Source organism: Lolium rigidum, chromosome 6 (assembly GCF_022539505.1).
Source record: "Lolium rigidum isolate FL_2022 chromosome 6, APGP_CSIRO_Lrig_0.1, whole genome shotgun sequence".
In the NCBI taxonomy this organism is placed as follows: Eukaryota; Viridiplantae; Streptophyta; class Magnoliopsida; order Poales; family Poaceae; genus Lolium; species Lolium rigidum.
In genome coordinates this window covers 244,663,304-244,686,550 of record NC_061513.1, presented here as the reverse complement: position 1 = coordinate 244,686,550, position 23,247 = coordinate 244,663,304, and the positions used below count along the sequence as shown (strand labels likewise).

General features: G+C 45.8%; 1 long non-coding RNA gene and 1 pseudogene across 6 annotated transcripts; both read left to right on the top strand.

Annotated features, from left to right (window-relative positions):
* Nucleotides 1-5,337: 5,337 nt before the first annotated feature.
* LOC124665307 lies at nucleotides 5,338-9,321 on the top strand. Of its 6 annotated transcripts, none has more exons than XR_006990538.1 (5): nucleotides 5,338-5,433; nucleotides 6,673-7,192; nucleotides 7,315-7,371; nucleotides 7,535-7,687; nucleotides 8,888-9,321. It is a non-coding gene; the product is annotated as an uncharacterized LOC124665307 (long non-coding RNA). The 6 variants fall into 6 exon arrangements; XR_006990536.1 differs by having other exon boundaries at nucleotides 5,339-5,433; nucleotides 5,873-7,192; XR_006990540.1 differs by lacking the exon at nucleotides 5,338-5,433 and having other exon boundaries at nucleotides 5,824-6,843; nucleotides 6,990-7,192.
* Nucleotides 9,322-20,134: 10,813 nt separating this feature from the next.
* On the top strand, nucleotides 20,135-20,962 carry LOC124663889 (annotated as a pseudogene).
* Nucleotides 20,963-23,247: the final 2,285 nt, after the last annotated feature.

Here is a 23,247-nt window from a genome sequence, read left to right as displayed (position 1 = left end):
AAGCAACTTAAGCAAATTTGCTAAACCAAGTTGGTTGACTAAAGAACACAAGTGTTGTTAAGTCGTATACCAACTTTTTGTTAAGTTGCTTTACTCGAATCAACAAGTTTGGAAACACCAGTTGATGTGTGCAACTGGTGTTTTCACTACCTTAAGCAAATTCAGTAAAAGCAACTCAAACAAATTTGCTAAACCAAGTTGGTTGACTAAAGAACACAAGTTAGGTGCGAACATACATACTGTTTTGCAGTTTTCATATTTCCAAGAGGTGCATTCCTACTACTTTAAAACAATTCTTCCAAAATGCTGACTACTTTTAAGAAACATGAAATGGGAAAAGAAAAAAATGGTTTTGGTTTATGGTCAAACCTGTTTGCAAATTGCAATTGTGTAGGCATCTTAGGAACTCTCTCTCATCTTGTGGAATACCCCTGTGTGATCTCAAGTATTTTGTAAGGGATGGCTTGTCAACCATGGCGTGGTTATGCTCGCAATAAAATAGGTCACCTCCCACTTGTTGTTTATTAGCTTCACAAACATTCTAGCACGACAACTCGTCCGCTTGATAGTTTCTCTCTTGCGCTTAACCGCTAATCTACTAGAACTTCTTTTGATGGTCCAGCTGTGACATCTTCATCATGTCCTTCCGAATTTTCTTCATCCATCCGTACTCGGGCTCACTTCTTCAATAATGTTCATCCTTTCCCTCTCGCAACTCTTCATCTCGTTTTAGGTTTGCGGAATTTGTTGCATACAAACTGCTCGCTTCTCCAGAGTGTGCTCGTATGTCCGTTCCTTTGGGATGTGTGAGACTTAATCGAGAAACCCAACTTCGCTGCATAAGCATTATAATGTACTCTTGCTTGCTTCGACGGTATCAAACCGCATACCAATAAATGGTTCGTTGGGGTGGAAAGAACTTCATGCATGCCGCCTATGTCATCTTCACCATCTTCGAACTCTGGATAAGTGGTAGATTCTGTAGGCATTGTAGTAGTCGGAATGCTGTTGTTCCCAACATTGTGTGAAGCTGAATTGTTATGCGGGCCTCTATTACTGTGGTCATTTGAACCACCACCAACTTCCTGCTCGCTGCCTATTGGGTCTGGAGATTCTTCAACCATCTCAGGTGGCGGAGCTTGAGTGCAAAAAGGAGGATCCATGTCAATGTCATCATCTTCTGTTGGACTGGCATTCAGATCGATTCCTGACATCTGTTAACATGAAAAAGCTCGTTAGTTTTTTTGAACCAAAGCAACTAAATGAACAACTACTTCAAACATAGCATATTTTCGGTTTCTCATGTTATGTCGGGCCTATCATGTTTTCAATGCCAGAAGCAGCTTATATACAAAAATCCTGGAACTACCTAAACATAATAATTTTCATTTTTTAAAGTTGCCTTTTTTTATCTGTTTTACTTTTCCAATTTGACAAGTTCATTTTTGCATTTTAACTATGCAGGTTTTAATCAAAATGATCAAGTAGTGGCAAAGAGGCATCAGCATATCAAATGGCAGAAAGGGAAAATCATTCTGCAGCTGTATCGCTACGTCTTTTATGTTTCGGAGAAAACAAAAACACATCTAGTTGGTTTATGTGTTGTTTTCCGAATGACCACTACTAGTTGGCAGTTTTATTTTTTTGGTCTGACCAAGAACTGGTGTTTTTGCCTACCTTCTGTCCTTCTTTTTTTCTCCAAACCATACTATCTACTATGATGTCTAGTATCTTTTGTTTATACTATGATGTTACTACGCAAATGAAAACTATGGTTATATGTGTGCCACAGGTATGCTTTCTCTCTCTCCCATTACTTGTGTCACAGTTCATCTGTTTTTAAATCAACCTAGTTTTGGGGTAAAAAGTATCCCAGCATGTTGCTTTTGTAGTTTGATATCAGCCTAGAGATATAATGGAAAAGTAAAACTAGGTTATATCTGCAAGTGTTCATGGAAATACCACATTTTGTTGGGTAGAACAGAAACCAACTTTCATGAAACCAGCTATGATGTCTGCAATTTGTTGGGTACAACAGAAAAAGCCAAGTTTTGTATGTTTGATCCTGGTTTTCCAAACCATATCTACAGATTTTCATGAAAAAAGATGTTCTTTTATGTTTTCCTAGCCATATCTGTGCAGATGTCCATGAAAAGCTAGATCTTTTCCTAGCCATATCTGTGCAGATAACCATGAAAAGCTAGATCTTTTAGTACAGAATACAACAAGACAAACATATATCTGCTGTTGATTTTGTGTTTTTGACCATGTATCTGCTGTTGTTCATCATATATACAAGTAAATTTTTCTACTGCTGAAAATAGACAAGGAGATCTGGAGATCTGGGAGAGATGTGTTCATGTTGCTGAAAATAGACAAGGAGGAGATTAGGGATTACCTTTCTGCTGTGATGTGTTCTTTTAGCTGATGTGCAGTTGCTCTGAACTATCTTGGATCCATGGGAGTTCTCCGTAGAAGATCCGGAGGAGGAAGAAGTAGATCCGGAGGAGGAAGAAGGAGTTAGGGCAGGAGCAAAGCTAGTTTCTTGGTCCGGACGTCTGGGGTCGAATTTGTGTGGTCTGTACACCCGTTGGAGGGTGGTACAGATATAGCATTGGTCCTCCTGCGTTTTTGCCATCTTTTTGACTTGGGTTGCTTTTTGTCTTGCACTTTTTGCTGTTTGTCTGGACGTGTTGTTGTCTGGAGATCGACAAACGGGTGCCCATGAAGCCAAACTAGCACCGGATGCTAGCCCAAGCCATCCAGCACTCGGATGCTGGGCCGGACCAGCCAGCACTCGGATGCTGGGCCGGACCAACCAGCACCGGATGCTGGCTAGCCACGTCCATTTGAAATGCACGTCATAATTTCTCGGACCACATTATTACCTCATTAAGGTGACATTGGGTTTACCGGTGGTGACATAAAAAATTTAAAGAAATTTTCCAGCAACAAAGATAATCAAAACCGAGTTGCCCGCGAACGAGGGATAATCAAACGTCTTGATAGTTCGAATTACATTATATCTATACCTATCTCTACTATATTAAATGGCTAGAGGTGGTGAGATGGTTGGTACGTCCGTACTTGGTCCAACCTCCCGCCTGTGCGAACAGATGGTGCGATCCGTCGTCAAAGAAAACGGCGCAACTAAAAAATCCTAGAGAAAACAGGAATAGGAGAAAAATAAAACACTGCATATTATTTCTCTGGATTTCTCAACTCCCACGGCAGCCCCTCTCTCCCACGACCACAACCCTCTCTCCCACGACCACCACGGCGTCCCGCCTGCGCCGCCTTCCAATTCCGGCGAGGAACCGTCGTCCCGACCAGAAGACGTGTTTGCCCTGCCGTGCGCTACAGGCACCGTCCCGAACCGGCGAGATCTGCCCTGGAACCATCTCGACCTCCCTCTGCGTGCTGCACACGCCCGTCTCCCCGCACTACAGGCGGCGTGCTCTAATTCCCCAACGTCACTCCGCACGCCGCTGTGATCTGCGCTGGAGAGAACCGGCGTCACCGCCTCGATCTACTTCCGCATGTTGCACAGGCCCGTCCCTCCCTACACCAACGCCGATGAGTCGGGGATTGGGGCCACGACGCCAGTTCGCATAGTGGATGTCGTGAGCCGAACGGATCAACCGGCAAAATTCAATTCTGACTTCTGAGCACCTCGATGTTTGTAGAATGTCGATATTCGGCCTGGTATGTGGCCTCTCCGCTTGGATTCTCAATCATGCACTCTTTTAGAATTCCCTTACACATAAACAAGAAAACCATCTCGTCAATATTTCGCATCTTCTTCTGTTCCAGCTATTACCATTTGTTATACTTAGTGGTATGATCTTCCTTGTAATAGTTAGATTTCCTTCTGTTTGTTATTCCTGTACAGGGAACTAAATTATCAGTTATAGATGTTATACTTTTTACTTAGCTGTTGATACACAGATGCTAATTTGGAGTAAGTACAGTGACCTTATGTCATGCATTTATCCCTTCACTCTCATGTTTATTTTTAAGTGTGTTTTATGTTCATTTTAGCATAAATAAAATTTATGCCACTCCATACACATCTGAGTTAATTTGGCACACTCGGTTGATTTGCCATTATTTCGTTTTCTGTCTTATGTCTCATTGCTGCAGTCTTTGATCACCAAAGACAGATAACTCAATGGGTAACTTTGCTGCTGAGCGAGACTGTAAGATGATAACTTATTTTGATTCCATTTTGTTTCTTTGTCACAATGTCCGGAATTGCTGGTGTAATATTTGCTCATGGTATGCAATTATATATTTGCACAAATTGATGAATTAGCAATGTTTCTTCACGAGCTTTTGTTGTCTCTGTTTTACAGAACAAACAACTTTTTATTATTTTTGAATCTATTAAGAACCAAATAATTACCTTATTTTTATTGTCGAACAGTTAATACAAATAATTTTCAAGGACTTGGTTAGGACTGATGATGTGGAGCATAGTGGATGTCGTGAGCCGAACGGATCAACCGGCAAAATTCAATTCTGACTTCTGAGCACCTCGATGTTTGTAGAATGTCGATATTCGGCCTGGTATGTGGCCTCTCCGCTTGGATTCTCAATCATGCACTCTTTTAGAATTCCCTTACACATAAACAAGAAAACCATCTCGTCAATATTTCGCATCTTCTTCTGTTCCAGCTATTACCATTTGTTATACTTAGTGGTATGATCTTCCTTGTAATAGTTAGATTTCCTTCTGTTTGTTATTCCTGTACAGGGAACTAAATTATCAGTTATAGATGTTATACTTTTTACTTAGCTGTTGATACACAGATGCTAATTTGGAGTAAGTACAGTGACCTTATGTCATGCATTTATCCCTTCACTCTCATGTTTATTTTTAAGTGTGTTTTATGTTCATTTTAGCATAAATAAAATTTATGCCACTCCATACACATCTGAGTTAATTTGGCACACTCGGTTGATTTGCCATTATTTCGTTTTCTGTCTTATGTCTCATTGCTGCAGTCTTTGATCACCAAAGACAGATAACTCAATGGGTAACTTTGCTGCTGAGCGAGACTGTAAGATGATAACTTATTTTGATTCCATTTTGTTTCTTTGTCACAATGTCCGGAATTGCTGGTGTAATATTTGCTCATGGTATGCAATTATATATTTGCACAAATTGATGAATTAGCAATGTTTCTTCACGAGCTTTTGTTGTCTCTGTTTTACAGAACAAACAACTTTTTATTATTTTTGAATCTATTAAGAACCAAATAATTACCTTATTTTTATTGTCGAACAGTTAATACAAATAATTTTCAAGGACTTGGTTAGGACTGATGATGTGGAGCATAGTGGATGTCGTGAGCCGAACGGATCAACCGGCAAAATTCAATTCTGACTTCTGAGCACCTCGATGTTTGTAGAATGTCGATATTCGACCTGGTATGTGGCCTCTCCGCTTGGATTCTCAATCATGCACTCTTTTAGAATTCCCTTACACATAAACAAGAAAACCATCTCGTCAATATTTCGCATCTTCTTCTGTTCCAGCTATTACCATTTGTTATACTTAGTGGTATGATCTTCCTTGTAATAGTTAGATTTCCTTCTGTTTGTTATTCCTGTACAGGGAACTAAATTATCAGTTATAGATGTTATACTTTTTACTTAGCTGTTGATACACGAGATGCTAATTTGGAGTAAGTACAGTGACCTTATGTCATGCATTTATCCCTTCACTCTCATGTTTATTTTTAAGTGTGTTTTATGTTCATTTTAGCATAAATAAAATTTATGCCACTCCATACACATCTGAGTTAATTTGGCACACTCGGTTGATTTTCCATTATTTCGTTTTCTGTCTTATGTCTCATTGCTGCAGTCTTTGATCACCAAAGACAGATAACTCAATGGGTAACTTTGCTGCTGAGCGAGACTGTAAGATGATAACTTATTTTGATTCCATTTTGTTTCTTTGTCACAATGTCCGGAATTGCTGGTGTAATATTTGCTCATGGTATGCAATTATATATTTGCACAAATTGATGAATTAGCAATGTTTCTTCACGAGCTTTTGTTGTCTCTGTTTTACAGAACAAACAACTTTTTATTATTTTTGAATCTATTAAGAACCAAATAATTACCTTATTTTTATAGTCGAACAGTTAATACAAATAATTTTCAAGGACTTGGTTAGGACTGATGATGTGGAGCAAGTAAGATAGTTGATGTGCTTTTTAGGAGAATAGGTTAGGAATTTATGCTCTCCTTTTATATTACAGTGGTAGTTGGTTAAAGATTGGTAGTTGTCTGTTTGGTGTTGGTAAAGTGTTCCTACACTGTGGACTGATGTTAAGATAGTTTCTGTCTTCACTCTGAAAAAATGATAGGTTTGCTTCACGTGAGGAAGTGCGGAAAATATTCTCTTTGCACCATTGTGTATGTTTTCTGTTAGTAGCCTGTTCTTAGCTATTTCTCTTGATCCCACCGGTTGTGTATGAGCTGACTTCCTTCTGCAATTGTAGATTCGGTAGGTTTTTTTTTTCTATTGAACTGTGAAGCTTGTGTCAACTTGAGCTCATTTTATTTAGTTTACTTATCATTGTCTACTAATTGGAAACTCTAGGATTATTGTTTCTGTTCTGAGAAGCTTCTTATTTCTGATTCTCCTATTATTTGCAGCATAATACAAAATTTGTATTTGTTTATGCTGATGATTGCTGGAACCCGCTGCTTCTTCACCACCTCCTGCAGACGCCAATGCCAATGCTGCACCCGAGGTCCGCCACCTACGCTAGCCTGCCCTCTTCAACACACCAGCCACCGCTCGGTCGCCGGTGTGCTTCTCAGGAGGTCTAACCCAGTCATTTCCCTTTCATTTGTTTTCTGTAGAATGGCTATCATTTCTTATAAATGTCCCTCAAAAAATTATTTCGTATAAATGATTCCTCTTTAGATCACTACCAGCATGGATAAACTTGTAAATGAATTTGCTGTAGAAAAATCAGAAAAAGAGTTGGCTATTGTGTTAGAGATTTTATGAAGAATAAATGAATGCTGCTGGAAGATTCTAAAAGTAATTCAAAGAATTACCCTATTGTACCACAATTCCTGTTCTCAAAGTATACTGACAGAGGATTGGTCAATGAGCTCAAGTGGAGGTCTAATCAACATCCTACTTCCAGTTGATTGAGGAAATGAGGTGGTCTTCTTCATATATCTCTGTTTGCAGTGTATTGAATTGAAAGCTACAATTCTATAAACTGAAATTCGATTAATTTGTATCGAAACTTATGTTTACAATTGATCCTATATGTTTCCCAGGAGATTGATGAGTGTGCGACCGATGGCTAGGGGGAAGGGCGAGATGTTGATGCCTCAGTTGTGTTTCTTTTCTCTTCCAATTTTTGTTCATTCTAAGCTGCAGTAGTGCATGTGCAGCGCTCTGTTTACTTTATTCTATGGATTTTGTTTCCGTTTCGTCAAAAAGTGTACTATGTGTACATGCAATATTCAGTGAAATCAATTTTCTTGGTTGGTTCAGATGTAGGGCCGGTCCCAGACTAGGAGCAGGGCAGCAGGCGACATTCAGCATAAGAAAGGGCTAGGGCAAAGGCGATGTGCACCATCCATCTGCGACTTAAAGGAGATGAGGCCATCCAGCCCACCTTTTGTGATATTGCTCGTGCTGCTTCCGGTCAGATTCTTCTTCGCTTTGGCTCTCTGATTTGAGACCGATACTGTTATTGTGTCTCATATGGATTGTGAAATCATATTCGTTGTTGCTCTGTACTTGTCATTGACGAGATAGAAAACATATCATCCGAATTGTTGGACGTTCTGCAAGGTTGGGTATTTAAGTTTGCATCTTTTGCATGGACAGGGAGTGCTTACCTGCATTATACTTTGAATTAGACCACCACTTCAGGAGTAATCAGAGTTCATAGTGAAAATGTGGTGTTGTTTCATTCAGTCATAACATGTTGCGTATAATCACTATTAAAAACTCAAGAAAGGTTGTATTCAAGGATATCAATGTTGCATAGATAAGTGCACTCCATGAACATAGGTAGTTTTTACGAGCTACTAACGAAAAACTTTCTTGCTATCTGAACCCTTTCCAGTAACATGATACTCTTGGTTTGATGATATTTATGCCATTTATTGCTTTGTGTTTGTGTCCATGGTCAGAAAGCATTGGCTATGTGCCATGTGATGCCATTCCTTGAAACAGAAAGTAAGAATAGTAATAAACTACCTTTTCGTAAGCCACTTTGAAAGAATATATTTTATTCAGCCTACACAATGATGAAATTCACCCTACACAATGTTGCAATACAGATAGATAGTTGGACTCGATCAGAATTCACACAAAAATAATAGTGATTTAGTTCACTTACCACCATAAGTTGGTGTACAACTTTATCAAGTTTCATCCGCAGAGATTGGTGATCTCTACTATTTGGCTAATTATCCGCATGCAATGCCTCTTATACCAAGGTGCTTATTATTTTTTGGGTAACCTATGGGCAACTAGCTGTTAGTCTGTATTGGTTCTATTTTATCTTAAATCATATTTTGGACAATCTATTATTGTTCATGCTCCTCATCTTCATGTTGTGAACAATGTTATTTCAGTCTATCATATGGATGGTTGTGTATGTAAAACAATGCAAGAAGACTTCAAAACTGATTCCCATATATACTCTACATTAAACATCTGTTATTTGCACAAATAAAAACTACTAGCTTAATGCCTTCAAATGGAACTGCATTTTCAATTTGCTTCACACCAGAATTATTTCATTTGATTCTTTGCTTAGTATTTGAATGGTTGAACTTACCATATGCTTTGAACTACATGTCCAATAATAATTTTAAATTCATTGTGTAACAGAGCAAGGAAAGGCATCGCAGTTTGAAGGTTGAGGGTCGGCACTGACGGGGTCATCAGGGTGACGAGTGAACATGGACCTGGAGGTGGCACACACGATGAAAGCTGCCATGAGCTGGTGTATTTCAGGTCTGATCTGGTACGACTTCATCGATGCTTCTGGATTCTTTCATGCTAAGGTCTAATCTGATGCTTCTTGCTTCTGCCTGGACAAGATGGTGTCACTGGTTGACAAGCTTCAGCTCCAGGTCACAATTTTGATCTGATGCTATCAGCAATCTGTTCATGTTTGTCTAGGCAGTTGTTTTCATGTTTTTTATGCATTAGCAGATGAGTAAGAGGTTTGGCACCCAGGCTTGTATTCTGGATGTTGTGTTGATGTGACCATGCTCTTTTTTTGACATCTTTAATGTCTAATTGTCTTGATTTGTTTTGCTTGTCTCGTGTGTGAGAGGGGGCAGAAGAGAACCCCCTACGAGTTAGGACACCTAAGAGCATCTCTAGCAGAACCTTTATTCTTTGGAACTGGAAAAACTTAGTTCAGTCTCCCGAAAGACAAATTGCGAGCGGTTTTAGAGGTGGCGCATAACAGCACCCGTATCCGGAACCGAAAAATGTTGAATTCAAATTTTGCCGGTAAACCCGTATTCGGAACCTAAAAACGTTGAATTCAAATTTTGGTGGTAAACTGATCATCGCAAACAAGTTCTAAAACTGAAATTCAAACATATTACGGGCATAATTCGATAGTTTTGATCGCTACATACATTGCATTTGAGGTGGTCGTCGGCGACCACCTCCAAAAGTAATTAATTTCGCCGGCGGCGACCTACTGTGTGCAGCGAAGGACTACGCCGTTGGCGGCCTACTCCGAGTCGAGGTCGACGACCTCCTTCTTCACGCGGCGGGCCGCCGCCTCCTTCTTTACCGCCTCGTACTCACGGCGGAAGCGCGCGCGCCTCGGCGGCGGAGATGACGGACACCTGGTGTACCGTTGTCGCCTCCTCCTCGTCGTTGAGGACGTAGTCCGCCGACTGCAACTGGAGGTTGCGCACCGGCACCGGCACCTCCTCCTCCTCCTCGTCGATGTTGCTGCTGTCGGCGACGGGCGGTGCCAGCGCACGGCTCGACGCGCCCGAGGACGACCCCTCGCCGCTATTGCCGTAGCGGGCGAGCTTCCCCGGCGGCGTCAGACCCCAGTTGGTCCAGCGCCGCGCGCTGCGCTTCCGAGCGCCTTCCGGGCGGTTCCATTCGTTCCGCTCGGCCTCGAAGTGGAAGACGATGAGGGGGGGGGGGGGGGTGGCGGCGAGTTGCTCCCGTCAATTCGCCCGCCTCCCCTCCTGCCGTTGTTCGCTCCAGACATGTGGTCACGGTGTTGGTGGGGGACGTGGAGCGATGGCGGTGGCTCCGCGATTGCTCGCCGGAACTCGAACCGTGCGCGCGGCGGAGGAAGAGGACGCGGCGGCAGGAGTAGGGTTTTGGAACCCTACTCCCCTCCGCGGCCTGTATTTATACGGGTCGACGCTCCAGTTTCTCGGACCCCCGAACAAATTATACGGGCCGACCCACCGATTCGGACTCCGTTCTGCGCCGCTTTCAGTCTGAACCCGTAAATCTGCCGGAAAAATTCAGTTCCGGCGGGATTTACGGGTTCTGTTAGAGATGCTCTAAGAGGTGCGTTGCAGCCATATGGTGCTTTGGAAATACCAGCTGCAAGGAAAAATAAGTGGGTTGTGACTTTTATTAGTTTTTATTATATTAATTCTATTTGTTATTATGTAGCCATGCACTTCTAGCATCAAAAGTATAGAAACTGTATGACTTAGAAATCTCTGGACTCCTTTCTAATAGGATAGTAAAAATGGACTTATACATAGGATCTTGAATAGTAAAAGTAAATTGCTGAATAGCTTGCTTCATAATATAAAAAATTCTTGTTAGAAAAAAGACAAGAAGTATGAGAATCTTTAGTGACATCCAAGAAAACAGAACATAACAGTTTCTTGAGGGCAACCTCAAAAGTACTAATTGTCGTGAGAGAGGGAGGGGGAGAGGTGTTTGGTGCAAGCCAAACTTATCACGAGTCATGTTTGCACATCTCTTTTTTTGATTCACGAGAATTAGGCTAATCCTATTTTTAACATCTCGTGGCAACGCACGGGCATTCAACTAGTACCTACTAATAAAGGAGCTAACGTTTCCGTGGTTTGGTCCGTCAAAGTTTCCGTCGTCCATCGTGCGAGTTGGTTTCGTCCGTTGTCAGCCGTGCTGCCCACGCTGGCAGGTGCATAGTAGAGAAGAGTTTGATCCGAACCAAAACAGTCCGATCTATATAGAGAGGGGTTCGTTCCGAACAAGAAACAGTCAGGCCTGCATCATATATATGTTCTAGGCCCGTTCCAGATCAACTTGTAGCATCGCATCGAGAGAGCGGATCCATGGTTTAGATCTCCAGCCTAAGCCAGCTCCCGGGGCGGCGACAATGAATACGGCAGGGAAACGGGCGGTGGCGGCCGTACAGGCGATGATGCTTTAGATCCATGGTTTCATGAACCGACTCAATCAAGCCAACGCCGGAGAGAGCTCCTCGCTCGCCTGTCTTGGCCCCTGCCCCAGCGAACCGTTCGACCTTCCTGGATGGCGCACATGCCATCGCAGCAAGGCCGCGTGTTCTGGTGAACATGCAACACCTGCGGTATCTAAGTTGGGGTAGCTTCAGGAGCAGCACGGGCAATCCCGTCCATCCGTCGCCCAGCACAGCTAGAAGAGTTCGTGATTGAGTCGGTTCATGAAGTCTGATCGGGACCAGAACATCGTCTTCAGCTTGGCCACCAAGAAGTAAGACGAGGTGCTCATCAGAATCGCCCTGCCGCCCGAAAAATACTAGGAAACGGCGAACGACCAATCGTACTTACCTACAAGCAGATAAGGTACTCGAGGTGGGCGAGATCCCTGCTTATATATTCACAGAGGATGAGGATGGAGATACGTGTTTGTCAACATGAGTACCGGCGGCAACCATCGGCGGTGCTAGCTTTCGATGTCGAGCACGAGGTGATATACACCATAGCATACCTGCCTCTCAGTGCCTGACTGCCTCCTAGGGAGCATATGTACCATCAAAGCTGATGCAGATACGATGTAACCTTTACGTTTGCATGCGAAACAGTGCCATGCAAAACATCCTACTCTAGGCTCATCGGCTTTATGTGGAATAAAGCTTTGCACAGCATTTGGCAATGCGGCGGCGTTTTGCTCGGCCTGCATGTAGGATGTCTGAAGCTATTCGCGACCCAACACGTCATGGTAACGACGAGGGCCATGGCGAACGACCAGAGCAGCACCTTGAGCAGCCGTCGCCGGCCACGTTCAACATCGCGTGCCAGGTCGCATTCAGGTGAGCAGACAGTTAGCTTGCGGTCTGCCATGGTATCAGATCCTGCTGGCCGATGGAGTGGTGACGTGTGCACTGCTTGATATGGCCGAGCTAGCTAGCGCGCGGGCCTAGGTGAGGGCAGGGCAGCGTGTGCACATGCTAGCGCTCGAGCGCGCACAAGGAAAGGATGCAACGGCAGGGTATTGGATCTGTCTAAATCATCAGGTATTGGATCGAGATGGGCCGAATTATACGAGAACAATAGTGCCATGTATGCTGATGACGCAAATGAGTGTTGAGGGCAGTCTTGGGCCCTTCCTCTAATCTGTACGAGCACAGGTGTGATGGAGTATGAGTTAAAGGCTAACAGATTATACAAGTTAAGCATCAGTACACAATATAATGGAGTATTATGTACGCACACCATGTCAGCCTGTAAGCTCATTTCATAAACAAATTTCACGTAAGTGTAGCATTACTCTTATAAAATTGATATAATAGCTTAATTACCTACAGATCTCATCGGAGATATCGCCTTGATGTTTTTTGAGTCTTCTTGGCGACCGTGAAGTCACCGGATGAATTGCCAAAATTACACCAGTTTTGAGGGAGATTGCCCCCAGCAAATTAACGTGACAAGTTTGCATGAGATAAGAAAAAACATAATCAAATCCCAAAAATTGCTCACATGAGTGGTGCAACACAATATACCCTATATTTCCGATTTTTTTTTCACAAAATGTTATACGTCTTATACCAAGGAACGAAGGGAGTGTATTTTTCTTTTGCCCTTCGGTGATTTAAGTATCCTCATTACAATATTTGACAATGTCACTAAGCCTAACTTCTGAGTGCATCGTGGACGTGGTTGTACCAATGAGAACCTACAATGTGTATATCTGCCGTGATCGAAAGAATATTCTCCCGATGCAACGCACGGGTATGTTTCCTATCTATATCTATACCTCTATACCTAATAATAAAGGGAGGATTGTTTCCTTGGTCCAACACTTTTTTGGACCAATTTACCCTCCCACCAAATCGCATAATACATCCGGTTGCCACAATAACGGTTCACCATCCCACCAGCCGGAAAAAAAACCTTCCGTCGTTTCCTTTACGGCAGCCGTATATCAGATCTGATTCCGCTGATGGTCGCCGGAGGATTCGCTTGTATTATACTACACTATAATCTAATCATAGAAGTAGTGATCAAGATCGAAGTAAAAGCAATCAGGTGTAATCGTGCGTCAGAGCCAAGGCTCTACGAGTGGGAGGGATGCCCGGCCCCGCCGGCGTCGGCAGAGGCACAGAGTTGAAGCGAAGTCAAATTCTATGTGCCAGAAGTGAAAGGAGACCATGGGTGCACCCTGCCGGGTGTCGTCGTCGGTCAGGCACGCTTTCCTCTCTCCAACTCCAACCTTCAGCGATGTTTCTGGACAAGTCCTAGCTTCATGTTTTGTTGTTGTCTAATGGTCGTGAACCTCCGTGGCTAGCTCGGGACAATAGTTTTACCACTCATCTCCAGCTTCACGTTTTGTTGTTGTCTGATGGCCACGCCTTGAGGAATAGTGATGTTGGATTGTGAAAAAACGCAATGTTTCAGAGAGCAATCACCAAAGCTTGTATGTTTATGAAGAAACTGGTGCCCACGAATATACATGGAGAGTAGCTGCTGGTGTGACGCCAATTGTCGGGAGTTTGGCTTCAAATTCGGCCGCGACCGGACATGCATCCTGCACACGACAAGGTCGACGAGGGCAAACCTCGTCTCCTTGCGTGGCTGTCTCGGATTTCGGTCAACTTGATGTCAGCGTTGTTCGCGAGCACAGATAAGGTGGAGCCATCAGACTCCGGCAGCGGTTCGCAGGCCGACGAGCGGAGCAGCCAGACTCCGTTGTTTGCTTTCAAGATCGCGGACGAGGCGCGACCGTGTGAGCACAGATGAGGTGGAGCCATCAGACTCGGCTGTTCGCAGGCCGACAAGCAGAGAAGCTAGACTCCAGCGCTTGCTTTCAAGGTCCTAGACGAGGCGGAACATCTTGATAATTACTGCTTCAGCCAAACAACACAAAATATTAAAAAAATATCAAATTTCCTTAACAAAACTGTGGTATCCACTATCCAATGCCTAGGAGAAATATACTACAGAGCCTAATGGTGATTATCAATATACACTCTTTCAGTGATTTCTTTTACATTAATTACTAGCACGTATGATATGTCAATGTTTCAGTTTTTATTTCTGTGGTAGGCGTAGAAATCTCAACCCATTGCAACGCACATGAGATCTTGAAACCTGACTTCCTCAAGCAATGAGAAGAGGTGGATGTGGAAGGGAAGATGCTACCAATGTCTGAGGTGCGGAGTGCAAAACGGGTCTAAATGAAGCTTGTCGATGCAAAACTCACTCTCACTACAGGAATGGGAGGCTGCGCCGAGGGCCAGGCTATACGCCGACGGCCAAAAGTCGGGGCCGTCGGCGTATGGCTCGGCCAGGCCAGCCTGCCCTTTCGACCCTCGATGTAGCGCGGCCGTCGGCGTAGCGAGGTCTACGCCGTCGGCAGCCCTCGGCATATCTTTAACCCTAGACGTAGACAGGGCTACGCCGAGGGTCCCGGCCCTCGGCATATAGCTCCATTCATTTAGTGTATAGACATTAGTAGATTGAGCGTTGCTACAACAACAACCGCTCCACTGAATGTGAATTAGAAAGCCGAGATGCTATGATATGTTGCTAAAACAATTCTGTAAAGCTTAAAGTGTACTCGAACAACAAACCTCACAATGAGAGTGACACTTCACATGCTAGCAGCTGGGAAACAATAAGCCACATAAAGATGCAATGTTCAAGCGCTTCATCCGTGGGACGCGATTCATTTTTGTTGAGAAGATATATTTGATGGGAGCATTTTCTGGACTTCCTACACGATAAGAAATATAATTGGTATCACGGTAACCCGTTGCAACGCACGGGTATTTTTCCTAGTCTATATCTATACCTAATAATCTATACCTACTAATAAAGGAAGTAAGGTTTCTCCCCTAAATTTTCGTCCGTTTTAGAGTTGCCCCAGATTTTCTGTTGAAATTACAAGGGCTGCCACCGATGTATACCGTTTCGGCGCCTCACACCCGCGGCAGGAAATCTGAGACGCGTCTGCTCGGGAGGTGGTCCCGGCACTCCACATGCTCGAGGGGAAGCTTGCTCGATCCCGTTCCTGATCGCCCTATCCTTTATTGCTTGGGCTCCTTTGGTTTGTCGCTCGGAACAGGGCCACCAATGGGCTTTGCTTCGCATCATAACGCGGGGCTGGGTTAAGCACGGATATTCTCTGCCTGTCTCTATATAGTCCCACCTCGCTCGTATATTTCAAGTTACATCGGTTTATATACCTATGTTTTATGGGTTATAACAAGCTGGGTTGGAAAAACTAGCAGCCCCAAATATGGAAGCGCAGAACTGCACGCTCTTGGCGTACAAGGGACGGATTAAAGGGTGAAAGTCTCTGATGGCAACAGGGAGCGGAAGGAAGGATCGGACGAATTTGGGCAAAAAGGAATATTTGAGAAAAGAGAAAGGATCAGAAGAACAGAAAGGAAGGTTCGCACGAATTTCTTGGAAAAATCTCGAGAGGCGAGTTGAGCGGATTGGTGGCGGCTTCAATCAGGAGGCGAGCAAGAAGGGGAATGATCCTGTGGGGTGGGTCACGTGCTGGTGCGAGTCTCACGCGTCTGGCGGTGGAGTAAGGGAAAGTTGAGATAGAAGAGAGATGGGGAGAGCTCGGCTGGACCCTTGGGCTTGCCGGCCGGTTAGCCTACATTCAGTTGAATGGAGATTGATTTATGACGGTAACGTAGTGCAGTTATAGCCGCACTCAAGATTTTTTTTACAACGTCACGTGCTACCTACCGTCCAAATCTTAAGGTTTATACTATTTTTAGAAAGTTAAATTATATCAAGTTTAATTAAGTTTTTACCAAAAATCATTAACATGCAAATATAAAATCAATGTCATTAGATAGATGATAAAATATACTGTATTTTTATATGGTATTTACAAAATATTATATTTGTTGATAGATTTTTCTAAAGATTTGATCAAACTTTTGGTTTTTCAAAAAAAAAAACCATAAGTTTTGAAATGGAGGTAATACAATATAGAAAATGCTTCACGAGGTTTACAAATCTGGCATAAGTCTAAAGAAGAGGGCCTGCACAAAATGAATGTGCATGGACGCACCGCAGCTACTCTTCGTCTTGCTTGCTACCTCGCTCGCGAAAGGGCTAGGCCAAAATGTCCAACTTTTCGTATGTCGTACGCCGTACCGTATCTCCACAAAAACCATAACAAAATTCATCCCTAATCCTCGATCACTTCCATAAAAATGAAAGGGCCCGAGACCCCCGATCAGGCGAAACAAAACCCTAAATCAATTGGAATTTTCCATGTCTGATTCCGTCTCTTAGAGCACTAGCCGGGAGAAACCAGAGTACGACCTAGGGTGACGCCCCGGAAGTCCACCCGAGTGTAGTCCCCGCCCCCTTTTCCGCCGACCTCTAGGACGAGCTCCGTCCCAGGCCCTGAGTACCACCAAGAATTTTTCAATAGCGCATGTTTCTAGCTGTGTGCGTTCATTTCTAAGAGTTTTCGAGTTTCGGCATGTCGCTACTGCTGTTCAGAGTTTCTGATGATCAAAATCAAGTTGAATTACCTAAATCAAGTTGATGGATGAGTTATTGTGCAAGATGTCGATTTGGTCATGTCAGAAATCTTTTGGGGCATTACAAACTTCAGGTGGAATGGATCAAAAATTGATTAACTAATAAATTTGTCCTTATTTTTTCATTGCCACCAACTCCTATGCCGCTATTGGAGCGACCACGAGCGAATAATCATGGCAATCCAAAGGACAGCGTATGTGTTGTTATGTTCGCAGCCCTCATACATACTTTTATTTCACGATCAGCTGGTGACGATCATCGGTGATGCATTCGTGTCCGGGTAACAAGGTGTATTTTTTCCTCTCCCGGTGCAATCGCACGGGCACTTTTGCTAGTAAAGCTAAAAGGGTTTCCGTCGTCCGTTTTTTATTACCCCTATTTCCTATCAAAATTACAGGACTGCCACCGCCCAGTCAAAAGAAACTGTTCCGTTCAATCCGGGCAAGCGTCCCTCTCTCTCTCCTCTATTTTCTCCATCCGTCCCAGATCTTCCAGCGCAAGAACAACGCTGGCCGCTGCGGAGAACCTAACTCCGCACGCACCCAAATCCTCCTGGTAAGGAGCCTCCGCCTTTCAGAATTATTATCCATCTTCGCTGAGACTCCTCTGCGGCAGGCCTCCGTGAGGCGCGCAGGTGGCCGGCCAGCCGGCCGGCAGGAGAGTACAAGCGGATGTGGTTCCTTCACGGCGCTGGCGCGCTCTGCTTTGTCGGCTCCGTTGTAGAGGTGGCCGTGCGCGTGCCTTCTGCCACGAGGTATTTTCCCGTCCCCTGCTCAATCGACGGAGAGATGGTGATGGATACAGAGAGATGGTCAACGCAAGCTCGGTCTGTCCGCAGGTGACGCTAGGCCTGGCGTGGATGGGGTGGCGTATCTGGGGGGGAGGGGGGTGCTCAGAGCGGCCTTGGCTAGGCTGAGACATGCCGCCATGGTGCCTGCATCTGGGGCAGGGGGCGGCCATCCTCATCGTCTGGGTTTCAGGGTGAGAATTGGGCTTGCTGCAAGCTGAGACAGAGAGAGGAGGGTGAAAATCCTGCATCTACTTCAGCAACCAGCTTTACTACCTCAAGATTGACGTCTTGGAAGCTAGAATCTTCAGGGCACCTCAGCATGTTCCCATGGATCTGAATACTGTCGCCCATTCTTCTACACACTGGGTTAAATTTTGTTTGTTGTATCAGCATTGTGCAGCATATATAGCTCGAGTTGACTGCCCTGTTCAAAGAAGCATGATTTGGTCCGTCTAATTTTGCAGAATATATATGTACGTTATAATGAAAGAAGCATGATGTGTTCATCATGGTTTTGCAGTTTACCAAATTCTTGGTCTGGGTGCATTAATTACTATAATTCTTTTGCAATATTACTCTTCAGTTAGATAGTCTATTACGGCATGGTGCTCAAATGACGTGGATGGTCAGACAAAGAAAAAACCTGCATGAACTGGTGATTTTCTTTGGTATTTGTCGCATGATTAATCGTTGTATTTACATGCCTCAATTCTGAGCAATCCACCATTTCTATGTGTGCTTGGTCAAGGTAAGAGTGTTTGAGAATTTGGGGTGACATTCTCATGTGAGATTTGATCTTATAGCTGGAAGTTTGACTGTAATTACGAGACATATTTTTAGTGGGATGCTGAAATAACAACGGAGCAATCGGATGAACGCTATCAACAATCCATAAAGCATATTAGTCGACCAATACCCTAAACTAAATGATGAACACTCCAATTACAAAAGGATACATTCTGGTGTGAAAGAGATAAGATCGCTTCATGTAAATAAATGTATTTATGGTTGGATTTTTTGTATCTTTTATTTTCACTATTTCAAATGCAAAACTGCTAGCTAGCCATGTGAGACAACTGGCATGGTCATGCCTACTATTTCCATTGATCTGTTTCTCCTCTATCCAAATTTAAATTTAAATATTGAAAATTGGATTGCATGCACAGTTGTGAGATTTCCTCTATCCAAATTTAAATTTAAATATTGAAATTTGGATTGCATGCACAGTTGTGAGATTTTGTATTTCAACGTTATCAGTCGATGATTATAGCTGACAATATCACATTTGAAATCCGTCGCAACGCACGGGTAAATTTCCTAGTTTTTTAAAAAGATGTAAAGCTTTGCCCTTGAGTTAGCATTATTGGTATGTTTTCTACGTTTTACTTATAATCAAATATGTTTTCATTTTTATCGTATTAAAATATTATTACTGTTTGTAGGACTATTTTGGTATTTGCATCATTTAAGATTCGCCAACTGGCTGCACCTGGCCGACGGAGCCGCTGCGTCCACGTCATCTGCCGCACCTGGCATCTCCCCCGCGTCTCCTCGCCGCTGCTCCCCCGCGTCTCCGCCGCACCTGGTGGAAAAAGATGAAATCTTGGATGAGAGAGGATTGAGAGACGTAGGTGAGAGGGACCGATGGTCACGAGAGTAATTATCTCCCCTGTGTGGAGCCCATGTATCTGCATGAATATATCCTTGAACTATTCAACTTTGATGGAAGAAATACCCTGCCGTCATGTTGGCCCCATCCCTAACGTGGACCAATAGGCCTTGGAGTTCCCACGGGAGCAAATGCCTCTAGGTTCATTCTATTCACCTTGATCTTGTGGTGGGGAGTTGGTTTAGCTCCATGTGCTGAGTGATTCAATATGCTTATGCTATCACCATCGCAAGAGAAAATGCTACTCCCGCTGGGCGAAATTAATTGAATCAGCTGGTATTAGATCAATATCGAGAATCTAAGGGGATGTTAGAATCTATACCTCCCATTTAAACAAAGTCGATCGAGGTGTTTAACTTGGCAAATCGCATGAAAACTTGTTTTAGCTTATACTACTATAGGTGAAAACATCAATGTCTTTCTAGTAAGGCTGATCTCTCCTACTCTGTATCTGATTCGTGATGCATCTCACCCTTTCAGAGCTGAGGCATAACCTCGCCCCCAACATCAGTTCAGTCCCACTATTACTCGTTCGTTCAATCGTTCTCACTTGTAATTTGTGAAGCTGTAGACGCAGTTGCAGCTCCAGCTTCTTGTTCCCCCCGAAGAGAAAGAAAAATCTCCACCTCCCTGCGGACCGGCCGCCGGACGGGTAGCAGAGTAGCAGAGCGGTGACCACCGCGACCACGATGAGCAGCATGGTCGAGCTCGTTCCGTGGCCCGCCGATCCTTTCACCACCGGCGTCGCCTCGTCGGCGTGCCCGCGCGAGGAAAAGCTGCCGCCTGCTCCCGCGCGCTGGAAGGTCAGCTTTTTTTTTTTTTTTGCTTCTCAAATGAAACCTACTCCTGCCGTCTTCGGGGACGCGCCCTACGCGTTCCAGCCCGGGGTGGACCTCTCCGGCTCGCTCCTATACACGCCACTCCTCGTCAACAACGTGAGCACCGCCGGGGTGTCCAGCAAGGGGGACAAGTCGACCGACTACTTCATCGGCGTGACGGCCATCAAGGTGAACGGCCGCGCCGTGCCGCTGAACGCCACGCTGCTGGGAATCGACAAGCAGGGCTTCGGCGGCACCAAGCTGAGCACGTTGGCGCCGGCCCTACACCGTGTTGGAGACCTCCATCCACAGGGCCGTCACCGACGCGTTCACGGTGGAGACGGCCATGATCCCTTGCGTGGCCGCCGTGGCGCCGTTCAGGCTCTGCTACGACGGGAGCAAGGTGGGGAGCACCCGCGTCGGCCCGGCCGTGCCGACCGTCGAGCTGGTGCTGCAGAACGAGGCCACGTCGTGGGTGGTGTTCGGGGCCAACTCGATGGTGCCCGCCAGGGGCGGCGCGCTCTGCCTCGGCGTGGTAGACGGCGGCCCCGCCCCTCGGACGTCGGTGGTGGTCGGCGGCCACATGATGGAGGACAACCTGCTGGAGTTCGACCTGCAAGGCTGCAACGGTCGCGCCTCGGGTTCAGCTCATCCCTGCTCTTCCGGCAGACGACTTGCAACAACTTCCGCCTCGGGTAGGAATGGCTGCAGCCTGTATGTACGTCTAAATGCTAATCCACAGTCAACTCAAACAGAGGATTTGCTCTGGAATTAGACCTTAGGTAATTACAATTGGCTTTGACTCAAGTTGGGCGAGGTTGCAATATGCCGGCCAGTCAGTTTTAAAGCTCTTTCTTCAGCTTTTTTTTTAATAGCAAAACTCTTCCTTCAGATCGGCTACAGTATTTCAAATGTTAAATTTGACTTTGAGGGGAACACCGGGACTGAGTTCAAATGAGAGGTATAGATACTAACATACCCATAGATTTTCAAGATTGATCTAAACCACAAATGAACAACAGGCTGGCCTTTGGTCCGATACTCCAACATGTACGGCAATGATAGATTACAAATCTCCTATGCGCTCTTGACACTGAAATTCAGCTTCAGTCACAGTGATTCATCCTAGTACATGCACGCACGCTCGACTTGGCTACGGCCGAACAAACATCTTAATCCACCTCCCTCTCTCCGCGCCCCTGCCCATATGGATGACGAGGAGTTTGGAAATGGCCGCCTCGGTCAAGCCGCCTCGGCGGAGAGCTTCCACGGCGGGGCGCATGTTTTTTTCCACGTCAGCCATGAGGCCCCGAGGGACGCGGGAGAAGCCGATGCGGAGGTCGTCGTCGCTGCCGATGATGCCGCGGAGGAACTTGATGGACAGAACGAGGTGCTTGTCGAGGCTGCGCGCGAGGAGGATAGGCTCGCTGGCGATCTTGCGGGGCTCCAAGCCGAGGGAGGCGAAGAAGTCGAGCTTGGGGCGGAGGATCCGTTCGGGATCGAAGATGAGGATCGACGCGGCGCTGCGCAACGTCCGGACGATGTCCGCGTTGGTGAAGCCATAGTCTTTGAGGAGGGCACGCACTGCGTCGGCCTTGTCGTTCGAAAGGATGCGGGTCTTCTGATTGGTGGCCGTGGCGGCGGAGGCGGCAGAGGAGAGGCCGCAGGAGATGAGGTAGGAGACGGTGGCTGGGTAGAGTTCGGAGTTGGGTACAAAGCAGACGGCAGTCCCGCGGCCGTCGCCTGCCTCCGGTCTATATAAAGAGGACGCACGCTCTTCTTTCTCATCCACTCCTTCAAATAAATTCTAGCCGCCACAAGCCTCACCGTAGCGCCGTCTAACTCTTCCTGCGATGCAGCCAAGCTCGCGAGGAAGTCCATGGTGGGTCCTGGTGGCCGGCGAGGTGGTCGAGGCCGCGGGCCTAGGCGCCCCCGGGGCCGGGGCATGGGCCGCCTTGGTGGAGCAGCTACGGCCCCACGGTCGCCGTCGCCTGCGCCCTCCTTGTCTTCGCAGGAGGGCCGCTGTTTCGAGTTCCTCCTTCGCATCGACGACGACCCACTCGGCATCAAGCGTCTCCCGGACAAGTTCGTCCAGTTCGTCGATAGCGTCGAGCCGGCGTACTTGCAGCTACGGGAGGCCAGCTACAACTTCTGCCGGTGGACTGTCGTGGTCTTATTCGACGGGCAGGGCAAGATGTACCTGCACACCGGGTGAGACAAGTTCGCCTGCGACCTCGCGCTCGAGCCCGGCTGCCAGCTCACCTTCCTCTACGAGGGGGACGGCGAGATGATCGTCAAGGTGTTCGACGACACAACCTGCCACAGGCACTACCACACCGGCGAATCCGGCTCAGACACCGATAGTAAAAACTTAGAGTGTTCTTTCTTTTGTAGCGAATATGGCTACGGGCCAGTTGAAGCAAGTAGTGAAGGTTTCTGGTTGTTCTTCCTCAAAAGAACCAATAGGGGTACCATCACTAGCTGGATTTTCCAGTTTGGGTGACTGGAAGTGCCTAAGAGTGTTCTTTTTTTGAAGCGTACAAACGGAACCAACACAACTGGTTTTCCTTTTATACAATGTTTTTATTTGTGTCAACCATGGTTCAAACTATGTATTAGTTTGTGTAAACCATGTTCCCAATTATGTATTAGTTCGTGTAAAACCGTAGCCGCCACAAGCTCCACTGTAGCGCCGCCTAGCTCTTCCTGCGACGTAGCCAGGCCCGCGAGCAAGTCCATGGCGGGTCCTGGTGGCCGGCGAGGCGGTCGAGGCCGCGGGCATGGGCGCCCCTGGGGCCGGGGCCGGGGGCGCCGTGGTGCAGCAGCTACCGCCCCATGATCGCCGTCGCCTGCGCCCTCCTCGTCTTCGCAAGAGGACCGCTGCTTCGAGTTCCTCCTCCGCATCGGCGACGACCCTCTCGGCATTGATGCGTGTAGTTGACACGTCCGTTGGGAACCCCAAGAGGAAGGTGTGATGCGCACAG